Here is a 25,168-nt window from a genome sequence, read left to right as displayed (position 1 = left end):
GGATGTATCCTGGTCAGGAAACCTCATCAGGTTGCTTCAAGATTTCCTCAGCTTTCAGTCCAAAACACTGATTCACAACCATATGAAAATCAAATCCACAAAGTTGATGGGTCTGTTTTGAATTTTTATGTAATTGGAAAAATGAAATAAATTCATTAAAATTTGATTCTAATTTGCCCTAGGCCTTTATGATTTTTGTAGCTAATGAACCAAGATAATACTTATTTTATTCTTCCCTTTAATCTGACTCTCTCTCTCTCTCTCTCCCCATATATATATCATCTATTTGTGAATAAAGATGATTGATAGGTATTAGTATTTTCCAGGATTGCTAACTTTTTAATTTAGGTTATTTATTTACTTTTTTATCAAATAAAGATGAGAAGATATAAAAACTATTTAGCTGGCCATCTAAAACAGACTGGAAAATGCTCTGGAGATTTATATAGTGATTAAAAATTATTACAGTTTTGTGCTTCATCTAGAACATTAGGGAATTTAGGGTTTCATTTAGAGTAAAAGCCAACAATTTAAAAAATAGAAGTACTTTTCTTAGGGAAAACTAACATAACTTGACAACTACTGGCTACGAATTCATGTCTGGGAACAAAGAAACAAACCTTAGACAAAAGAAAGAAAAGAAGGAAGGAATCTTCAAACTTCTTTGAAGCATAAGAGGGAGAAATGTGCCTTCTCAGGAAAAATTCTCCCTCCAGCCAAGTTTCAGCCTCACAGTTGGGATACACATTCAGATAATATCTGAGCACAAAGGCTAAATTGAATCAAATGCTTTATATATTATAGGTTCAAAATTTACTGGAGAAGAACTATATTGCACTCATTGTTTTTTATGTTTTAACTTAAGGCAAGATGCATAGTCTGAAGCCCAAGGCTGTGGTCAACATTCACACTACTTAATGCCCTTTCATTCCATCAGTATCTTGATTAGGTGGTCCACAATGTTTTCTTCATCGAATTCTTTCCATAGCTTGTTCTTAATTTATGGGACTTTTTTCAAACTTTGGACCAAGGCTAGAGATTTTAGCAAGAAAACTGTAAGCCTTTGGTGTGGCGACTCAAGCTTGGAAATCTGGGAGTACAATGATACACAGCACCAGATTCCTTTTTACCTCTGTCAGATTATTCATTTTCAATTTGTAATGGATAATTTATAGTTAGGATGTAATGCCAGCTTGACCATGATCATTGAAAACATATGTCAGTCCTGTTGTGGCTTTAGAAACAATCACAAGTCATTCACTCCCCATCTCAAAGACCAAAACAGTAGCTTACATTTTTAATACATAACCAATTGTTCAAAAACATCTGGAGAGCTATACCTTTCTGCATTTCTAGACAGATTCTTTCTTTAAAGGCAAATAGAAAAATCTTATGAGGTATCTTTCTTACAAATTCAATACATTTCCCTTCACCAGTGGAAATCTTTTGACTGTTACTCACTGTTTCCATATTATTCAAGCCCAGAGACACATCAGGAGCATATTGCCATTTCAAATAAAAATGGCCTTGCCTCACATTGCCTATTAAATTACACACTCTCCTCTTCTTCACCATAAAGCCTCATCCAAATACACACAGAGAGAAACTGAGAACAGAAGCCAGCTCAATGTCAGCTTGCAGCCCTGTTCATCCTCTCGTAAGGAACCTGCCACAGAGTTCTCCCAAAGAGACAACAAATGTGCAAGAACCTATATCTCAACATATCTTTCAGTGTGTATGTAAATTTTAAAAGAAATCCATCCATACATTTGCAATCACTCTTAAGTTTCAGCTTTCTACAATTGACTCTCTTTAAACAAAAACCTGTACTGACTCAAAGCGGACTTCCAGTGGCATGATTCTTTTAGATTATGTTCAGCCTTTTCTAATTTAAGAATAAAAATAAGTCGTCAGAGCATGGTGGTAACATTATGAGTCAAGGAATTATATCAGGGACTTTAATGACCTAGAAAATTCTTTGGATTCCTATTTTCAAAAAGTTGGCTTTCAAAAGTGCTTTCTACACTTCAATTTGGGAGCCAGTGCTGCAGGCAGACAGCACATTTCTTCTCATCAATCTTCACATTTTCAGTACTACTCTCCAATAAGAGAACATTTCTCCAGCACCCTCAGGTGCAGCATAGTCTTCCTGGATTTCCCTCTCATGCAAACTAAACTACCACCACCACCACCATAAGAAGATTTCCAGATACTGTGTAAATTTGTGTTTGTTTCCAAAACACTCCTATCAAGGCAGAATAATAATTACTTTTAAGATCTCAGCATCCTTCTCCAAAGTTGACACTACTTATGTGTTCATGAGAAGATGACATTGAGAAGTCCAATGAGCCAGAAAGAGTATTACCAGCTAATGCAGTCGCTTTGACTAATACTGAAAAAAATATCTTGCAAAAACTATATGTGTAGGCAACTTGCTCCTTCCAAGTTATGCTCTCTCTATATGATGCTTTCTCTCTTTTAGGACAGCAAACCTTCTCTTGTGAATTTGTCTTCAGTCTGCCATCACTTTGTTTACTATTTCTATTACATTAATATATGACCAGTTGAAAACCAATTAGAAGATAGTTTGGAAATTTTCTCAATTCCAGGGTAACACACAAACCTGGAAACCAACATGACCAAAGGACTTATTCTAACTTCCACTTTAAGACATTAACAATCAGCCCTAAAACCAGTAGTTCATTGTTGCCATTCTTTCTAATGCTTGAAGTTTCAAAGGCATACAGACACCACCTCTTTCTTTCTGGCCACTTGTCTTTCCTTACTGTTGGCTCTCTCAGCAATATCTATACCCAAACACTTTTGAGCAGTTACTCTGAATTCCGAAGACGTTTTCTACAAGCTATTTTACCTCCTCCACTCACAGGTTACTTTTATCCTTTGCCTTTTAGTGGCCAAAATTGTGGGTGTTCATGGAAGAACTCTGTAGAATTTGGAAAGAAAATTGGGTATAAATGTTATGAAGATTCAAGAATTTTGGCAAAATTACTCCAGCTTCTTTTTCCCCACTCTTAGCCATTTCCTTCCTCAAATACTCAATAAGGTGTAAGTATGTTTTCTAATGTCTCCTTGACACTCAGAGAATTCACAGCCCTCTTTAGAGACTACTTCTCCAATAGTATCTCAATCCTAATATATCCAAAACCAAACTACACAAACTCCTGCTTTCTCTCCTTGTTCCTACCTCAGAAATGTCAGTGCAATGATTCCAACAATCAGACCAGAAACCATGGGTCATTCTGAACTGTCCTCTTTCTCTCCCACTCACATTCAACCCACCAACTTCTGTCTTCAAACTATATCCTAGATATATCTTATTACTTTTCACTATCTCCACTTCAACCACCCTGATCCAAACCACCATCCTCTCTCTTTGGGAAGTTACAATCCTCCTAAAACATAATCTTATCTTTATTATCTCAAAACTCTCCAGTAGCTTCCATCCCACCAAGAGAGAGAAGCCAAAGTTTTCACAATGACCTGGCCCTTAGCCACCCACCGTGATACCCATCTCACACCAGCTCTCTCCCATACACCACTCCCCTTGAAGCTGTGCCCCTCTCCACCTCACCCAGGGGCCTGGCCCTTTCCTTGGCTTGAAGTCATGACCCCTCAGGCATCTGAAATTGACCTCCTTCTTTCTTCCTTCAAATGTCCTCTCCCTAGGGATGCCTTTTGTGAGGACCCATAAAAACAGCACAACATGCCCCATTCCAACACTCCCATCTCTTCACCCCTCTTCATTTTTCTCTGTAGTGATCACTGCTCTCTGAGATATTATATATTCACTTATTTTATCTACCCTCCCCTCATTCAAATGTGAGCTCCCTAATGTCAAGGACTTTGCTTCACTCATAGAATAATGTCTGATACCCAGCAGATGCTCAACCCATTCAGTGAATTCACTAATGAATGACATTGTCACAAAGAGCTGTACAAATAAGGCATTGCTGCTGATAAACCCACAGTTCACCTTCATGCTACTATCCTGTATACTACCTGACCATGACATGGATGCTCTGAAGTGTGAACCAATAATAGAAATGGTAGCAAGATAGAAACTCCCTGCTCACCATAGAACCAGACCACCTTTGAGGATGAACTCTTTGTTAAGTCTAGGATCCAGTCCTCATTCTCCAGTTACCAGATAAGTTAAAAACACAGCTGGGAAGACACCAGAGCCACTGCGTTCACCCTTATAACAGACTTGTAGGTTCCCTACTATTTTATAAATGGAACAAAGCTGCTGAAGATCAACATCCTCGACCAAGGATCCAAACCAGGTCTCACTCCAGCACACTGTCCTCTATGTGTAGAGTGTTGCCTTTCCAGGTTGTTGACTTCTGGAACCTTTTTTTTGCCCCATTCATGGTAACTCATTTTAATTGTGGTTGACGAGAGTTAGTATGCAACAAGACTCAGTAAGTAGCCACCGAGAGGGTGGGAAACTTCAGGCAATCTCTTCAGTCACTTGAGATGAAAGTTGTGCTCTCTTAGAAAGATTAAAGTGTCTATAAATATCTTAGAATTGCTACAATATATTAGTCAATGCTCTGTTAATATATTTTCCTGTGTGCATTTAATAGCAGCCACCTCTCCTTTGAAGCCAAATAATTTTGACAAGTATCCTAAAACTTCCTTCTACTATTTTCCCTGTGGAGGTTCCATTTATAAATCACTGTGCTGTCCAGAGGTGACTTGGCCCGCAAAGGGACAATAACATCCTCTTGATGGGAAGATAGAAACAAGGGCTGATAATTCAGAATTTCAAGTGTGAAATCCAGACACAGATGCTTATCCCCTGTCCAAACTCGCTTTCCCAGCGAGATCTGGATATAAACTATATTCAGTGATTGTAAAAAATAATTAAATCAGGCTGATAAGATTGCATTGGATTCCCCAGGAAGCTTCTTTCAATAAACACCAATAAAGACATGAGCTAGAATTTGGTAAGGGTTGGTGTGGGAGCCATTTTTAGGAGCAGCTTGAGCACCATAAAGGCTGGATTCAAAGGCAACATCTGACTGACAACCAGAGACCAAAGTCAGTTCATTTGAGGTCCGAGCGCCTGCACTCTGAACCTTTTGGCTCAAGATCACTTATACTAACCAGAGGATGATAAAATAATGGCACTGTGCTGTACACCTAAAATTAATATAATATTAAAAAGTGGACAAATGTATTTACCATATTTTTTTTTAAAAAAGGCATTCTCTCCAATCACTTGAGATGATTGTAACTTATGGACAATCTAAACTTATCAAGTCCAACCAACTAAATAAATTAATACATTATTTTATTCTGTAATTACCCAAATGCACCTGCCTTTACCCACTTTCCGTCTGTTCCTCCAGAAGGATTTCCAACTTTTCCATCTCCATGGAGGGCGAGTTTAACTCTGGGGATTCTCAGACACTAGAAGTAATTGCAGTGCTAATTCCTGTCTGCTTCCACTTCTTCCCTCTTCTCCTACTCTCAGAAAATTACAGATTTTGTTCCAAAAATGCATTTTTCCAAGAAGACTGTGTCACTCTGACTCTAAGCCTCACACAGCTAAATAGATAAGTAAACACACACATACACACACGCACACACACACAAACACACATACAGGGAATGTGGGCAGACAGGAACTGAGAACCCACTGAGTAATCAGAACCTTGAGTCCATTCTCTCCAACAGGACTGAATCAGGCTGGAGGAAATGGGTAATGGGAAGTCACCCACAGAATGTGATCAATTTTTGTAATAAGCTTTAAATTGATTATCTGCCTGGGTCGTGTTAATGGGTTGCATCTGTCCTGTTCTTCATGCTGGTAGAAAGAGCAGGTTTTATTTTTAATAACAAATTACTACAAGACATCAGAGTTTCTCAGTGCTGCAGGCTTTAGGAAATTGTACTCCATATGATGGCAATGGTCATTTGTTTGCATATTAAAATCTGAAAACTATGAAAATTATAATCTTTCAGTGTTTCATTGTCTATGCCGATTGTTTTCAGCTCACAGACCTCAGCTGAATCTCTTCACATTTTCCCTTGCCCAGAAACACATCTGCTCTTTTTATTATTGACTTACCAGGCAAATTTGGCACACAGTTCACTTACATATGCTGATGCAGTCTTATTGAAGGCAGGTGCACACTTTCATATACATGAGCATGGGGACACCCTTTCAGCCCATAAAAGAATACTGGCATGTTCTCAGGTGGAATATCTGTGCTCTTTTATTCATAAACCTGAAAATCTGAGGCATTTTTATTGCTTTTAGATATTACAATGAACAAATTAGAATAAGCAGAAATAATATCCCTACAACAGCACCATAATAAAATTGTTTGAGCTAAAAACTGGCCTCTATTCATTGACTGAAAGGGATCCAAGAATTTAGCCCTACTCTTCTCTTAGCACTTTTGCGTTAATGTTGTATAAATAAAGTCATACAATACCATGGGGACCAGTAAATGCAATCCCATATTTTCATCAAAGTGAGACACCTGCAGAGCCCCTCAGTTGTCAAGGGGAGTGAAGCAGCTCAAACAAACATATTGTTGTTTCTATTAGACTGAGCAATGAGCAAGCCATTAATGTGAAAAGACCTCAGTGAGCTCAAAAGTGCCTGTGTCATTCTAGTGACTAATCCTGGATGTTATTAGATGTGGCTCTCAGGTATAAGACTAGGACAGCTGCAGATTATGGTAACTGATATGTATAGGTCAGGGTATAAATGCCTCTTACGTCGGTTTGCTCTGTCCCTGCAACAGCCAAATGAGCAAAGAAACAGGAAGAGAAAGGTGGAGAACTTTTGTCTGTGCCCCTAACATTCTATACACATCTTTAGTACAGAGTAGCTCATACTATGAATATTGTCTTTTTCACTTGCTCGTATGGGCTTACCTATATCTGTATACAAAGTGGCTAGCCCTCATAGTCATGTAATAAGCACTCAAAAAGGTGTCATGAGTATATGAATGAATAAGGAACCTATGGTTGAATGATAAATGTGAAACATTTTCAGAAAATAGTAGACCATGAAAGTATTTTGAGGAACACAGTGCTAAGCATTCCATCTACATTATCTCACTTAACTACAACAACAACCCTCAAAGCTGATATTATCATCATCCTTATGAATGAGAAATCTGACCTTTTATTATTTTTTTAGATTATTTTTCTTCATTCTATTTTTATTTTTTATCATTATTTTACTTTATCTTGTTTTTTCTTTTTTTCCATCCTTTTCTTCCACACATCTTCCTTTTTCATCCTATCTCTCATCTCCTGTTCCTGTTTAGTTTTGCTCTCTTCTTTCTTTTTACCCTTTGTCAAAATTTTATCTTTACCTGTTTTATTGACACATTGTTATTATTGTAGTCTCTGTTGGCTTACTTACCTATCTAATGTCCTCTCCCCTGCTTCAAGTCTATGCAAGTCTTTTCTCTTTCTTCACCAGCCAATATTTTTTTTTATTATTTAGGCTTTTGTTTTTTCTCTCCTCTCTGGCTCTCTTCTTCCCCTAAATGCTTAATTGGTTTCACTCACTAAACTCAAGCTTATCCACTCTCTTCTCTATTCTGATTTTCAAAAAATAGATGATTTTACCAGCATAAATAGATAAAGAAAAAATATTTTTGTTTATTTCTTTTTTATTTATTATTTTGTTTAATTTTTCTTCTTATCCACTCATTTTCTTTCTACCTCCTCAATATTGAACTGTGGACATTCCCCTATTCATTCAATTTCTTACCGTACTTTCTGGAAATAAGCTCTGCTTCTACAGATTCTGTTGCCCATTTTTGGGGGGTGGTTGTTGTTTGCATTTTTTGGTTTATTTGTTTTCTGGAGGTTTCTCCCCATATATGCATATTTTTCACTTTTTTCTTTATTTTATTTTCTTACCTTTTTGAATATCATTTTTGCTCTCATTCTTCTCTACTAATTCTCTTCTCTGGTTGTGATTTTTATTGGGGTTATTTGTGTCATGAATACATTTGTGTGTTTTTTCCCTCCGTGTCATGTCTTGTTGAGTGGTATTGTATGTTTTTTGGTCAATGTGGCAGAGAGTGAGCCACATAACCAGACATCCTGAGAGGACATTCCATTCACAAATGGCACAATAACACCTAAGATCCACTTACACCATGAGAACCCAAATATCCCAAGTAAGGGGAATTCCTAGAATACCCAGCTCAGAAGCCTTGAGAGATTGCACCAATGGATTCCACAAAATATTTAATATATAAGACAAAGTAAAAATAATCCGGGTGACATAGAAATTTGATGTAATATTATACATAGAAACAACCACAAAGGAACAGCATAAATGGGAAGACAAAGAAATAGCTCCTGTATTTAAAAAGAGGAATCACCAGAAAAGAAAGTAAATGAAAAGGAGGCAAGCAATTTGTCAGAGAAAGAATTCAGAGCAATGGTCATAAGGATGCTAAAAAGGATGGAAGTCAAATCAACAACATGTGTAGGAATCAAAAGGAAATGAAGAAGATCCAGGAGGAAATGAAGAATGATACAGCTACAATAAAGAACACAATGTAAAGTATCAACAGTAGACTAGAAGAAGCTGAGTACAGTATCAGTAGCTAAACAACAAGGTAGAAAAAAAAACACCCAGGCAGAGCAGCAATTGGAAAAAAAAAAAAAAAAAAAACCTTAAAAAGCAGGGAGCATTGAGGCAACACAAAACAAAATAACATCCACACAAGAAGGGTGCCAGAAAAAGAGGAAATGGACAAAGAATAGAAAGCCTGTTTGAAGAAATAATGACAAAAAAATTACCTGATATTAGGAAGAAAAAACTTATACAAGTCCAAGAAGCACAGAGTCCTAAACAAGATGAACAAAAACAAACAAAACAAACAAACAAACAAACAAAAAAAAAAACACCAAGATACATCATAGTTAAATTGGTAAATTCCAATGACAAAGAATATTAAAAGCTACCAGAGAGAGCAGGGATCTTCCATTAGATTATCAAATGATTTCTTACATAAACACATCAGGCCACAGGGGAATGGAATGAAATATACAAAATGATGCAAAGCAATGGAATGAATACAAGATTACTCTAGCAAGCAAGGCTATCATTCAAAATTGAAGGTGAAATCGAGAGCTTCACAGACAAAAATAAAAGGACTAAGAAAATTTATTACCACTGTAAAAAGAAATAGGAAGGGAAGACTGAACACAGACATAAAGAATAAAAATGGCAAAAAACAAGTACCTATCAATAATAACCTTAATTGTAATTGGATTAAATACTCCCATCAAAATACATAAGGTAGCTGAATGGATAAGAAAACATGACACATATATCTGCTGTCTAGAAGAAATCCACCTCAAAACAAAGGAATCACACAGACTGATAGTGAAGGAATGGAAAAATATTTTTCTGGTGAATGGAAATGAAAAAAAAAAAAAAAAAAGCTGGGATAGCAATACTTATACCTGACAAAGTAGACCTCAAAGTGAAGGGCATAACAAGAGGTAAAGAAGGCCACTTCATAATACTAAAAAAGTAATTCAACAAGAGAATATAATTGTGGTAAAAATATATGAACCTAATGCAGGAGCACCCAAATACATAAAAAATAAAAAATAAAAAATAAAAAAAAAAACTTCTAGAAGGTATCAAGGGAGACAGTGTTTCCCAAAGTGTGGTACACATACCCACAAGGGTACGGGAAGAGTTTGGTGGGGGTATGCATTGCACCAGAGTTGGGTGGGGATATGCACTGCATCATGCTTAGCTGCGCCTAATTCTATGTTCTCATGAGTATGAGGGGTACTCAGCATTACAAAAATTATAGAAGGGGTACACATATGTCAAAAGTTTGGGAAACACTGAAGGGAGAAATTAACAGCAATATAATCATATTAGAGGACTTTAATACCCCATTGACACCATTGGGTAAATCCTTTTTAAAAAATCAGCAAAGAAACATCATTACTAAATGAATCACTAGATCAGATTAAATTAATTGATATTTTCAGGATATTTAAACACAAATATATAGAATATACATTCTTTTAAAGATAAATGGGACATATTCAAAGATAGAACACATAATGGGATACAGGCAAAGTCTCTCCAAATTCAAGAAGAAAGAAATCGTTTCAAGCAACTTCACAATGGTATAAAATTAGAAATCAACTACAATAAAAACTATGAAAAAAATCAAACACTTGGAAGCTAAATAGCATACTACCATATTAAACAATTATTGGGTTACCAAAGAAATCGAAGAAGAAATAAAAAGCATCTTAGTAACAAATGACCATAAAAACAAAACAAAACAAAATCTCCCTCAGGAAGCAATCCTGAGAGGGAAGTTCATAACTCTACAAGCCTACCTAAAATAATAATAATAATAATAATAATAATAATAATAATAAATTAATAAATTATCTAAAACTACATCTTAAATAATTAGAAAGAGAGCAACAAGAAAAGCCCAGAGTAAACAGAAGTAAGGAAATAATAAAGATCAGATTGTTAATAAATGATATAGAGACCAAAAAAACAAAAAATACAAAAGATCAATGAAACCAAGAATTGGTTCTTTGAAAGGATAAACAAGATTGATGAACCTCTAGCCGGGCTCACAAAGAAGCAAAGAAAGACTCAAATAAACAAAATAAAAAATGAAAGAGGTGAAGTAACAATAGACCTTACAGAAATACAAAGGATTGCAAAAAATACTAGGAACAACCCCAGTACAACATACTGGACAAACCTAGGTAAAATAGACATATTCTTGGAAAAATACAAGCTTCCAAAACTCAATCATGAAGAATCAGAAAACCTGAATAGGCTAATAACTACCAATGAAATTAAAGCAGTAATAAAAATATCTACCAGCAAACAAAAACCCTGCTCTGAATGGCTTCACAGGGGAGTTCTACCAAGCATTCAAAGAACTAAGACCTACCCCCTCAGATTATTCAAAAAAATCCAAGAAGAAGGAACACTTCCAATCTCTTTTTCTGAAGCCAACATTACCCATGACCAAGTGGGATTTATTCCAGTGATGCAAGGTTGGTACAATATTCTCAAATCAATAAATGTGATATATCACATAAACTGAGAGACAAAAATTACATAATCATATCAACTGATGCTGAAAAACTATTTGACAAAATTCAACACCCTTTCTTGATGAAAACCAGGAAGCATAAAGAATACAGCTGCTCCAAAGATCTAGGTTACCATAGCTAATAATGAGGCTCAGGACACCCTTGCCAGTCCTCATATCAAGAGCTTTCTTGTCTGATATCTCTGCCTGTGGTCAGCTGCTCCTCACAGGCTTTAAAGAGGAACACATGCTGGATCACAGCTTGGTGCACTGTAAGGAAGAGGACTCAGATGGCCTAAGCCAGTGGTCAGCAAACTCATTAGTCAATAGAGCCAAATATCTACAGTACAACGATTGAAATTTCTTTTGAGAGCCAAATTTTTTAAACTTAAGCTTCTTCTAATGCCACATATTCAAAATAGACTTGCTCAAGCCATGGTATTTTGTGGAAGAGCCACATTTAAGGGGCCAAAGAGCTGCATGTGGTTCTCGAGCCGTAGTTTGCTGACCATGGGCCTAAGCTATGGTTCTGGGTACCTGGCAGGAGGATTTTTGTTTGTTTGTTTATTTTCAATTACAGTTGATATTTAATATTATATTAGCTTTAGATGTACAGCATAGTGATTAGACACTTGTATGAAATGATCCCCCATAAGTCTAGTATCCATCTGGCACCATACATAGTTATTATAATACTAGAGGCCTGGTGCATGAAATTCATGCATGGAGGGGGGTCCCCTCAGCCAAGCCTGCACCTCTCCAATCTAGGACACCTCAGGAAATGTCTAACTGCTGGTTTAGACCCAAAATTGGCAATTGGACATCTCTCTCGCAATCTGGGACCACTGGCTCCTAACCACTCACCTGCCTGCCTGATCATCCCTAACCACCTCTGCCTGCCTGCCTGATGCCCCTAACTTCTCCCCTGCTGGCCTGTTCGTTCCTAACTGCTCCTCCAAGCCAGCCTGATTGCCCCTAATTTCTTTGCCTGCTTGCCTGATCTCCCCTAACTACATCTGCCTTGGCCCCTGCCATATGGCTTTGTCTGGAAGGACATCCCATCCAGAAGTACATCTGGAAGTCATCCGGTCTATATGGTCTAATTAGCATATTACCCTTTTATTAGTATAGATGATTGACTATATTCCCTATGCTGTACTTTACATTCCCATGACTATTTTGTAACTGCCAATTTATACTTTTAATACCCTCACATTTGTTGACCCAATCCTCTCCCTTCTGGGGCAATCCTCAGTTTATTTTATATGTCTATGAGTCTGTTTCTGTTTTGTTTGTTAATTAATTTTATTCTTTAGATTTCACCTGTAAGTGAAATCATATGCTATTTGTCTTTCTCCATCTGACTTATTTAATTTAGAATAATACCCTCTAGGTCCAACCATGCTTTCCCAAATGGTAATATTTCATTCTTTTTATGGCTAAGTAATATTCCACTGTATATATGTAACCACTTCTTCTTTATCCACTTGTCTATGATGGGCACTCATGTTGCTTTCATATCTTGGCTATTATAACGAATGCTTCAATGAACATAGGGATGTATATGTCTTTTTTAATTAATGTTTTGGATTTCTTCAGATATCCAGAAGTCCCATAACTAGACAAGTTTGATTCTGTATCTATTGTGCTTTCTTATATTAATCTTCTGTGTATAAAGTTTTATGACACCAATAGTATATATCTTGGATTTTATCACTTACTAAAATTTTTTAATTTGTTTTTGGTTGCTATTACAAACAGTAGGGCCATTGTGGTGACTTTCTACAATGAGACGAAAGAGAGCTGATTGGACTTGTTTCTCATGATGTGGCCACCAGAAAGTTTAGCACTGGCACAAACACACCAAATGCTCAGAACCAACAGTTGGATGTTCACAGATGTAGTATCTGTGAAGATGGCCAGGCAAGTACAACATGAGGAAATAAACATAATGATGATTCAAAATTATACACCCGTGTTAACAGAGCACATCTGAAAATCAGGCACAAACAGCAGATGTATCCTGGAGAAGGGCTGGTGTTTGAGGGTGACCCACAGGGCAGTAACTCTGGACATGGGGCTGCAACTGATTGAGTGCACTTGTCCCCATTCTGTTCTGAAGAAACTATCCATGTTCGGGAATATTTATATAAGAGACTATGCATCAAATTCCAACTTGATTTTTCCCTCACATCCATGTCCCAGTCCACACCTATAGGGATGGGTAGGTCAAGGGTGACTGGAGGACATAGGAATGAGAGCAAGCAGCAGCCTGTGAAGGCCATGTAGGACACCAGGACTAGCCACTCAAGTGTCAGCCACCATTTCAGGTGGCACAACAAGAGATCTGTCACTCTATTATTGTAACAAATGAATAAAAAATGATAACACCCTAGGGTTGCCTCATACCCCCCCCCCGGGGAGGGGGGGATATGAGTCCCTGGAATACTTGGGTGAAACTTTGTTTCCATTTGAAACCAGGAAGGGCTGACACACCGTATTGAGATGATAAAATCCATGATTACCAGATTTGAGATGATTTGTACAATTTTCAGAAGCATTCCATTCATCCCTGCTACAGCAATTTCTCCCCCTCAGGTCAATAGTAATCCATATGTCAGGAGGAGCCTCTGTTACCCCTAAAGCACAGGTTTATGAAATCAGTATTATACTTTTTGCATATTATCTGTTTTACCTTCTGAACAAGGTAATGGTCTCTTCCAGGAATTAATTTTAAAAGAACTATTTGAGATTTAAAGAGTGAATTTGAGAGGTAATATTGTCTAAGGGATAAAAATGGTTGTCATTTACTGAGTGCTCAATATTTGCCAGATACTCTGCAAAGAACTTAACGTTTATTACCTCAATGAAATCCCACATCAATCCATGATGGAGGTCATAGCATTATCCTCAGTTTTATGAATGATAAAATTGAGGCAAAGAGCATGTAAGTAACTTGGCTAAACTGTTATAGCAAGTAAGTGGCTCTGTCAGGATTCAAACTCATCTGTTTGAATTTGAAACAAGAACCAGGGTCACAGACATGGGTTTCACTTCTGAACCCTGTGTATTCATAAACAAATCCCTCTCCTTCTCCCTGAACCTCATTGTCACCTTATTTCAACTAAGATTTACATTTATTGTCACTCTCAAGTCAAAGGTGTTTCTACTTGTCTGATGAAGCCAAGTTGCAAATGTCTCAAACTAAAATATTGAACTAAAAAATAAGGTACTGAAACCTGCATCAGAGAGAGAGAGAGAGAGAGAGAGAGAGAGAGAGAGAGAGAGAGAGAGAGAGAACCTTCGTTTACTTACAAAGAATTATGATTTTATAGAGAACATGGGAGTTTCAGTGTGCTAAGAATTGTATGCATTGTCATTCAGCTTGGAAATTATTGGCTTATAGTGAGTATCCAAAAGTCTGGAAGACCCCAATGTTGGCTCAAAGACTGTACTTTTTTGCCATTCATGGCTTTAATAAATACTTTCAGGAAGGCTATGACAAATTTTTCATTTAGAAATTCTACCACCATTTTATAATATAAGTCCTAAGTTTAAATTATCATCTTGCTCCCAAGACTGACTCATCTTCCAGAAATTGGGGTCACTGTACACTTCTCCTTCTCAAACCCCCAGGGCTCCCCTCTATAGAAGCAGTGCTCATTAAGTCATTACTGACATTAAAACAAGGAAATCAGTACAGACAAAATGTATTACCTCAGGGACCAGAAGATTTTCCTATTGGCTTCAGAAAACTTTAGCAAATATCACTGAGACCATTGTATGGGAATCATTTTTAAAACATCTGCTGTGAAAATGCAGCAGCCCTTTACACAGCCTCCAAGGAAATCCTTCAGCCATATCCCTGGACATTGGGGCATCTTCTTACCCAGGAGGGAGAACTGCCATCCTGAGCCCTTGGCCAAGTCCTCGACCACCCTCCTCTTCAGACCAGGCCAACCCAGGTTCCACCTGTAAATCCCCTTCAGTGGCCCTAAAAGAAATCTCAGTCAAAAGAACATTGTCTATTTCCCCCTGGGATCAAGAACACAAAACCTGGAAGCTAACAGAAAATGACCAAAAACAACCCCCAGTTTATAGAAGAGAATCCTATTAAACACTGGCTCTATGTTTCAGGGTAAATTTGAGCAAGAACTGTCTCTAAAATAGGGCCAGAACAGGACTGGGAGACATGAGCTGAGAATAATGAACAGTTTCGGGGGGTGATGAGAGAAACATTTCAATACTATAGTAATAACTAAAATTTTATCTAACAAAGCAACAAAGTGAGCCCAAAAGTACTGAATCACATCAGCCTGGACTTTGGGAGTGTGGGGAGTTGTTAATTTTAGATCAAAGCTTTCATAGATAAACACTATAAGGAAGAAACCAGGCAGGAAGATGTAGGGGAGGTGAAACTACATTTCTCTTTCTTTCTCCCTACTGTCCTTCCCAGGAGACTTGGCTTCACACCACAGTAATCATCAAGCCTCCTTCTTGAGAGGGTGGTAGAAACCCAGTCTGGGCAGAGATGGGTATTATGCTCTATTTCTTCCTCTCTAGAGGTCTGTGCTGAATACCTATCACATGCCATGTTGCTCTGCATCTTCACTGTAACCCTGTGAGCCCCAATTTCTGAAACCCAGGCTCTGAGGATTTAAGGTGCTTGTAAAAGATATCCCAGGTAGACACAGAGGGGATGGGCACCAGGTACACTTTGACTGATCCTGAAAGCCATGGCTGGAATTATTTTCAAAAGTCACCGCTTATTTTATGAAGTCCCTACAAGATATTGTCAAATGTTAATTAATAACTCCAAGTCATTTAAGCCAGCAGTTCTCCAAGTGAGATCTGGGCACTCTTCAGGTCCCTGAAATCTATTCAACATGGAAATCCTATTTAATCTGAGGTAGATGTGGGTAAATTCTGTCGTTTTCATAAGATGTTTATATTATGCATTTGTAATCTGGAGGTTTTTAATAAATGAATCATAAAACCACTTTTTTAAACCATCTCTAAAAATGATAAGAAATGATAACAGCTTGTCAACCCTCATTTTTAAACTTAGAAAACTTCTAGAAACATCATTTTTATTAATATTCTTAAGGTAAACAAAGAAATCTTCCCAGAGTTTTGAAGTCTTGTCAGAAACCCTTACTTTCTTGATTTTGTCCTAATGATTTGCTGTAACTTTCACTTCATATGATTTTGCATTGCTAATCTTACACCACAGTCCCAGGTAGAGCAACATTCGACTGACTGGAGTTTTGTCTAGCAAGGTTTTAGTTGCTTGCCTGGGCTAATTTATTAATACATAAAGTTACCTAATGATTTTTCAATTTTTACTTCACTAAGTTAGCTAATTAGAAAAATAAATAGAAGACTAAAAATTTACACTTTGATTTAGAATAAGAAGAAATGTAAACCCAAATGAACATGAAACTTAAATAAAATTAAGAGATCTGTTTAGTTCAATGAAGTTAAGATGATAAACATAACATGGTATTAGACAACTTTGGAAAATGGACTAGACAACACTGCCAGGAATTGCTTTTGGAATAAATTAATATGTTTCCAAGAATGCATGTAAATCTCTGCTTTTGGCAGCCTGAGTTGGAGGCCAGAAAATGAAAGAAAAAATTGAAAATTCTTCTAAAGTTCCAATTTCTTCAAGTAGAGATTTTCCAGAGGAGAAGCTCTGAATTTGATAAATCTAAACTGGGATATAGAGTATTCAGAAATAAAATATACAAAATGAACTTGTATCAACCAGGAATTATTTCAGTGTTCACCATGGCATCATTGAAAAGTTATATTGTTCTCTCACTGTTGTATTTTCTCCAGAGATATTTTAATTCTACTCCACCTTATCCCTGGTTTTACTTTTGTAATTTAAAACAGTATATCACACATCATGACGTCAGCTTTAAAAATGAGTGAACAGTCACTGATGCTTAATAAGTTGGAGATAACAAAATCCAAGAAGACTGAGAGCAGATCTATTGTTGAAATTGAAATTAAAATAAAGATGGATTATTTTAAAGCCATAGGTTAAGCTCTTCAGAGCCCAAACCCCAGTTCTGGCCCAGGGGCCCATTTCCTTCATGTTAACTCTCCCCTTTGGTGTCAGGTGGCAATGGGTTTGACTCCTACCAGGTCACTGACCAGCTGTGAGAACATGGACCACCTGTTTCCTTCTATAGAACCTCTATTTCCTCCCTGTTCCCTGGAATCACCACCTGAGAGGTCTGACAGGAGCTCTGTGCCATTATGCAATCCCTGACACCAGTACCTGTGTTTCAAAATCTCAAAATAAAAGTTATTATTGTGACACTATTTAAATGTACTAAAAAAAACAACACTATACTTACATTGTTGCTGGATACACAATTGCAAGATGAAATGAGAGAGATGAGATGTTTGTTTGTTTTTTAAATATATACATATTTAAGTCACTGTATGTTTGTTTTGAATTTAACAGGAAGCTCATCCTATCTAATAAAAGAATAATATACAGGTTGATCATCACTCCAACACACAATATGGCTGCCCCCATGTTGTCAAAGATCCTGGCCCCATGTGGACACAAGATGGCCACCACAAGGTGGCCAGCAGGAGAGGCAGTTGGGAGGGACCAGGTCTGCAAAGGAGGTAAGTTGGAGGTGATCAACTCTGTAGGGGAGGGCAGTTAGGGGTGGCCAGGCCAGCAGAGGAGGGAAGTTGGGGGCAAACAGGCTGGCAGGAGAGTAGTTAGACATCAATCAGGTTGGCATGGGAGTGGTTAGGGTGTGATCAGGCTGGCAGGCAGAAGTGGTTAGGGACAATCAGGAAGGCAGGCAGGCAAACAGTTGGGAGCCAGCAGTCCTGGATTGTTAGAGGGATGTCCGACTGCCCGTTTAGACCCAATCCCTTGCGGGGTCTCAGATTGGAGAGAGTGCAGGCTTTGCTGAGGGACACTCCCCCACCTTGTGCATGAATTTTGTGCGCTGGGCCTCTAGTCTGTATATATAAAAGCCTAAGTGACCAGAATGACTGGTCACTATGATGCATACTGACCACCAGGGGGCAGATGCTCAACACAGGAGCTGTTCCCTCATGGTCAATGCATTTCTACGGCCAACTTCCCCTAGCTGGCCAACTTCTCATGGTACTTTCCTGCCAGCTGGTCCCAAGGCTGGGACAGGGAACCAGGGGTGAGTGTGGCAGACTTGGCCTCTTTCCCAGGGGGTCCGAGGGTCAGCTCCCTCCTCAGGGCCAATGGGCAACCTCCCATGTCCCATCCCTTCCCCTGGACAACAGGCTCCAATCAACCCACTGCCAACCACAGTGGCAGACCAACAGTGAGGAAAAGAGAAGGGGTCAAGATGGAGAACCGTGGAGGGATGTGTCACCAACAATGGCAGCATCATCATCTGATGTTTGTTCCTTCCACACCCTGCCCAGAGACTGTAACCTCCTCTCCAACATGGCCCTAATCAGCCTGACCCTAATCAACCTAACCCCAATCAGCCCTGATTGCTGGCCAGGCCTAGGGACCCCACCCGTGCAAGAATTTCGTGCACTGGGCCTCTAGTTTCATTATAAGGCCTGTTACTATGTACATGTTCTATGACTTTAATTGGCTCATCTTTAGGAGAGCCATAACATGTGTTAATTGATGTCTTTATAAAATGCATTTAACTTCCTTTGACAACAAAAGGACAGGAAATGCTCTAAGGCACATGTGTCAAACACAAGGCCCGCAGGCCAAATCCGTCCCGCCAGGCCTTGCAATGTGGCCCACACCGCGCTGTCATCACTGCACTCCGCTGCGTTTCCATCACAATGACAGTTTATGACTGTTCAGTAAACCATTAGGCCCGCGATTTAGGCTGGATTTTAGATTTTGGCCCCTTCTCTGATTGAGTTCGACACCCCTACTCTAAGGAGACAACAGGTAAATTGCTCATCAGAGGCAGGTGAGCATTTTTGTTCTTCAGTTTCAATAGCGAAGTCAGGCCTTCCTTCCTTCTAACATGTTCAGGACACAAGGACAACAAGAATCATGCAGGATCCAGTTTAGAGTGGAAGAGACAAACAAATGTTGACTTTCAAATTATAAGAACCATGGTAAGAGTATTTATTTGGGGAAAGACATTTGCCCACAACATACATATACACACACACACACACACACACACACACACACACACACACGCATATTCCTCTGATAGGATAAGATTCATGGCTCTTCTCTACCTTTACTTGCTCCAAGGGGAGAAGGAGTGACACCTGGGAGGAATTGGAGCCAGTGCTCTGGCCCCTTCCCCTCTAGATTGGCCTGTGAGCTAACGGAGCCCCACACTAGACAAGGGCTCCTCTATGCCAGCTGCACTGGGGAGAGACTGAGTAACTCAAGGTGAAACATTAGCAAACCCACTTACTCACAGAGCTATATCCCATTTCCCACCCTACTTTTCTCTCCCATTTGTTGATTTAAACCCAGTGAGAAGAGTATATTTATTGACCCCCTAATTCCCAGAATCTGGCTGTGTGGAGTGGGCACAATAAGAAACAAAGACTGGCATTTGGAAAACAAAATACTATGCAGAGGATCTAGAAATCACTAAGATAGGCAGCTTTAGTACTTAAGCTATGGTAAATACATATCATGTGGGATTTTTACCTCTGCAGGTCTTTATGGCTTCTGGTGTTTCATAACAGCCTGGAATTCAGCAAATACTGGCCACTTGGGGCATTAGCAAGTCGACAGACAAATTAGAGTCTCAAAAAGCAAGGTAGCTGCTAGGAGAGCTAAAGCCCAGGTTTTATTAAAGGAGAAGAGGTTTTGTCTCTATAAAGGCTCCTGAATATTAGAATACAGAACAGTGGTTTCTCAGCTATACACAAAGGGAGGAATGCTGGGAACAGAGACCTTGTGAGCAGCATATTTGAGTTCCTTGTGCTGTATGTGAGGTTGGGCTTCCAATGTTTTCTGACCTAGAGGCTTCCCAAATCCCATTACCTGATCTCAGGGCCTAAGGAGGAATCAAAACTGGTCTGAGCTCTGCTTATTGCATTGCTCTTACAACCCTATTAAAAATTACCCCCATACCACAGGATATCAGATTGGACAGCTGATTTTTATGAATCTTATTAGGATTTGATGTTATGTTTTCAAAACATTGAACTGTGGCTTCATCCTCAGTAGGATAATAAAATTTTATTAACAATCACAAGAGTCCTGGCCAGGTGATTCAGTTGGTTGGAGCATCATCTTATACACCATGAGGTTGTAGGTTCAATTCCTGGTCAGGTCACATACCTAGGTTATGGGTTTGATTCCCAGTCAGGGTGTATACAGGAGGCAACTGATGGGGTTCTCTTTCACATCAATGTTTCTCTATCTCCCTTTCTCTCTCTTTCTATCAAATAAATAAGAGCATATCCTTGGATGAGGATTTAAAAGTAATAATAATAATAATAATAATAATAATAATAATAACAATTGTCCTGGCCAGTGTTGCTCATTGTCAGTCCCCTCACCAAAGGGTCACCAGTTCGATTCCCAGTCAAGGGCACAGACCTGGGTTTCCGATTTGCTCCCTGTCTTTAGTTGAGGGAATGTGTATCTCTCACCTCTCTCTCTCTCTCTCTCTCTCTCTCTCTCTCTCTCTCTCTCTCTCTCTCTCTCACACACACACACACACACACACACACACACACACTCCTTCCCTTCCAGTCTCTCTGAAAAGCAATGGAAAAAATATCCTTAGGTAATAATTAACAAAATAATAATGATGATAATGACAAAAAAAATTGTTTTGTTCACTGGTATATCCCAAGTAATAAGGCAAGTACCTAGTCTTCAGTAGGTGCTCAATGAATACTTTTGAATTATTGATAACAAGACATTTATTAAGAGAAAATATGCCACATCTTGAGTTGAGAGAAAGAACTTGATAAAATGACTGTGTACCCAAAAGTTAAGAATGCATTTTCAAAGACCTATGCTGAGAATATTCCATATCTAGGAATTCAGTTTGCTTGGATAATCAAAGAAACTAGACTGGCTTGAAAAGCAGTTTTAGTCTTATTATTAGATGAGGAGTGTTTTTTATAATGAAATAAAAATAAAGGGGGACTAGAGATATATTATTAAAAGAAATATTGAGATTTTTAGAAGCTGATTTAAGACTAAAATGATATAAATGGGAACTGACATCTTAATATCACAAAAGGAAAAGAGAATATTAGAACAGAGGACTAGATATTGGTTTTTTCGGTTCAAACAGAGTGAATGGGACCCACAGACATTTGATGAGACAAGTACTCAGAAGGCAGCCTGAAGGGGTCTTCCCAGCAGAGCCAGAATCCCGGTACTTCCTGAGAATCCTACCCCAAAGCTATATGGTCCCAAAGTCTACAAATGAGGAACCACCCAAGAGGACTGGGATTCCAATTTGCCTAGGCTCTTGGAGAAAAACAAAAATAAAACCCTGATATTATAAATCCCCATACTAAACCCATAAGCTCATAAATAACATAAATATTAGTCCCAGACTACTTCAAGGACTTCTCACAAAAATGGTCATAAACCATATTCTAGGGACTGGCCCTCAACCTCAACAGGTTAAAAACAGCTCAATCTCTGATAAAAAAAAAAAAAAAAAAAAAAAAAAAAAAAAAAAGCTTACAGCACACAACTACAAAACACATGAAGAAAGGATACAACAAAAGCAAGAAACATTTAATGCAGCAAATGGAATAATAGAATCTCAAAAGCAACAGATAATGAAACAACTTTATAAACTATAACATGGTCATATTTAAATAGATTTAAGACCTCAAAGTGCCCAGCTGGTGTGGCTCAGTCGTTGAGAGTTCACATATGGATGAGCAAATTACAGTTCAGTTCCCAGTCAGGACACATGCCTGGGTTTTGTGCTCAATTAATGATTATCTCTCATCATTGATGTGACTATTTCTGTCTCCCTTTCTCTCTGAAATCAATAAAATATATGCTTTTGTTAAAAAATTAAAATAATGTCTTATAACCATTATAAAATAATAGGCAATACTTAGAGGAATCAACTAGAACTTATAGAAGTAAAAAATATAATTATTAAAATATAAAATTCAATAGTTCTAATTGTATATTAGACACAAGTTAATGAAAAATTATTAACTTAAGAGATCAGAGGAAATTAGCAATAATGCATCATGCAGAAATATAAAAGATGGGAAATATTAAAAAAGAGGATAATTAACACAGAGAATAAAATTAATAGATCCAAGGTACGTTAGAAGTTTAAAACACCATAATGTCAATCGGTTCACTGCTGTTTAGTTCCACATTTCAAAGTATATATTTTATCTGTTCTTTCAGCAATGATATATATATATATAAATAAATAAATTCCAGATACCAGGGCCTCTGCTTGGGTCACCAGGAGGCCTACCTGGCCTGCAAACCACCACAGGCCCCTCTCCCAGGCTACCCCAAACCCCAAAAGAACCCCACCCTGATCCGGGACATCCTTCAGGGCAAACCAGCTGGCCCCCACCCATTCACCAGGCCTCTATCCTATCTAATAAAAGAGTAATATGCAGATTGACCATCACTCCAACACACAATATGGCTGTCCCCATGTGGTCAAAGATCCTGCCCCCATGTAGACACAAGATGGTCACCACAAGATGGCCAGTAGAGGAGGGCAGTTGGGAGGCACCAGGTCTGCAAAGGAGGTAAGTTGGAGGTGATCAACTCTGTAGGGGAGGGCAGTTAGGGGTGGCCAGGCCAGCAGAGGAGGGAAGTTGGGGGCAAACAGGCTGGCAAGGGAGTAGTTAGACATCAGTCAGGCTGGCATGGGTGTGGTTAAGGTGTGATCAGACTGGCAGGCAGAAGAGGTTAGGGGCAATCAGGTAGGCAGGCAGGCAAGCAGTTGGGAGACAGCAGTCCTGAATTGTGAGAGGGATGTCCGACTGCCCGTTTAGACCCAATCCCTCGAGAGGTCCCAGATTGGAGAGGGTGCAGGCTGAGATGAGGGACACCCCCACCACCCTGTGCATGAATTTCGTGCACCGGGCCTCTAGTATATAATCTTAAGTGACTGAACAACCAGTTGCTATGCCGTGCACTGACCACCAGGGAATAGACACTCAACACACAGGATCGGGCTCTCTCCTGTCTGGAGCAGGCCTGTGGAAATCCGGCCAAAATCATCTATCTGACATCCTCCGAGGGGTCCTGGATTGTAAGAGAGTGCAGGCCAGGCAGAGGGACTCCACTACTGCACAAATTCATGCACCAGCCTCTAGTCCATTATGAGTTCCAGAAAGAACTTGAAATGGATTAAAGTCCTAAATATGAAAATGAAAGAGTACAAATGCATATTGTAGCATGGAATAAATTTTGTTAAATTTATTTAATAAAACAAAAAATAATAAATCTTAAAGTAAAAGATTAATAAATTGGATAATAATAAAATTAAAACTTCTAAATGACAAAAGATAATATCATCAAAGCAAAGAGCCACAAGAAAGAGATATTAATAATCTAAAACATGCAATTAATTAAAAATTCTTAGCCAGAATAGATAAGACTATGACTGATGAATATGAAATTAACTCAGCAATATGCAAATAATATGGAAAAGAAATTCTGAAAAAATGTATCCCAAATGCCCAATAAAATTTTTAATAAATGCTTAAAATTCTTTCTAGTAATCAGAGAAATGCACATAAAAGTAAAGAGATAAATTCTTACACCCATCTGGTTGACAAAAGATAGTAAGTCCAACAGCATCAAGTGTTGAGGAGAACACAATATGAAGGGAACTCATACATGGCTTGCCAGAGTATAAATTGGCTTGACTACCTGGTGACCAATTGGAACAGGTCAAAGTTAAAGATGATCATATACTGCGAGACACAAATTCACTCTAGTTATCTGCCCTACATGCTCCCACACGTGTCTCCAGTCAGAAATGCACAAGAATGTGTGCTACAATGTTATTAGCAACAGCAAAACAACTGTCCAACAGAGGGGAAATGGATAAATAAAATGTCGCTTATTAATATTATACTATGCAGCAGTTTAGATGAATGAGTAAAACAATGAGTTGCAACATAATATAGCATCATTTATGCACATTTTTAAAAATAACACACTTTTTTTGGTTTTATACTTATGTGGGGAAGTCCAACAAAGTGCACGGAAAAATATATTCCAGGATGTTATTGGTGATTTCAGGATGGCAATTTCCTCTGAGAAAGATAAAAGAAAGAAGGAAGAGAAGGAAGGTAGCTTTAAAATATATCTTTAATTTTTTTATTTTTAATAAGAAAGCTGAAAATGTATGTGTATGTAAATATCTATTTTATGTTGGTAGTGGTTACATAAAATACTAAATAATTATAGGTAATTAGAAAGGGGGAGCTCAGGTCTATGTGAAATTTATACTAAGAGACAGTTCTTAAAAAAATAAAAATGCCCTGTCAAATTCAAAAGAATACGTAGACCCCTGTGTTCATTCAGTACAAGATATGGAAGCAGCCTAAGTGCCCGTCAATAGATAGTGGATAAAAAATTATAGTACATATATAGTAGTGAGGAAAAGTATGTTTACAGTTGTAATACAAATAAAAAATACAATAATTAATAAATAACAACACAAGAATAAACTTTTTCATATACTCCCAATTGCAAATCTACTATTGCCAACCCCTGTATACAATGGAATATTACTTTGCCATAAAAAAGAATAAAATCTTGGCATTTGTAACAGTGTGGAAGGACCTAGAGAATAATATGCTAAGTGAAATAAGTCAGACAGAAAAAGACAATACCTATTATTTCACTTATATGTGGAATCTAAAAAACAAAATAAATGTGCAAACTAAGTAGACACAGAAAATAAACTAATAGTTTCCAGAGAGGAAGGGAGTTACGTAGATGTGTGGAAAAGGTGGTTACAAAATAGTCTTACAGATGTGAAGTACAGCATAGGGAATGTAACCAATAATACTGTAATAGCTAAGTATGGTGCCAGGTGGGTACTTGAAATATTGAGGGGACC

This window comes from Pipistrellus kuhlii, unplaced genomic scaffold (genome assembly GCF_014108245.1).
Source record: "Pipistrellus kuhlii isolate mPipKuh1 unplaced genomic scaffold, mPipKuh1.p scaffold_m20_p_3, whole genome shotgun sequence".
Taxonomy (NCBI): Eukaryota; Metazoa; Chordata; class Mammalia; order Chiroptera; family Vespertilionidae; genus Pipistrellus; species Pipistrellus kuhlii.
Note: the sequence above shows the minus strand (reverse complement) of the source record.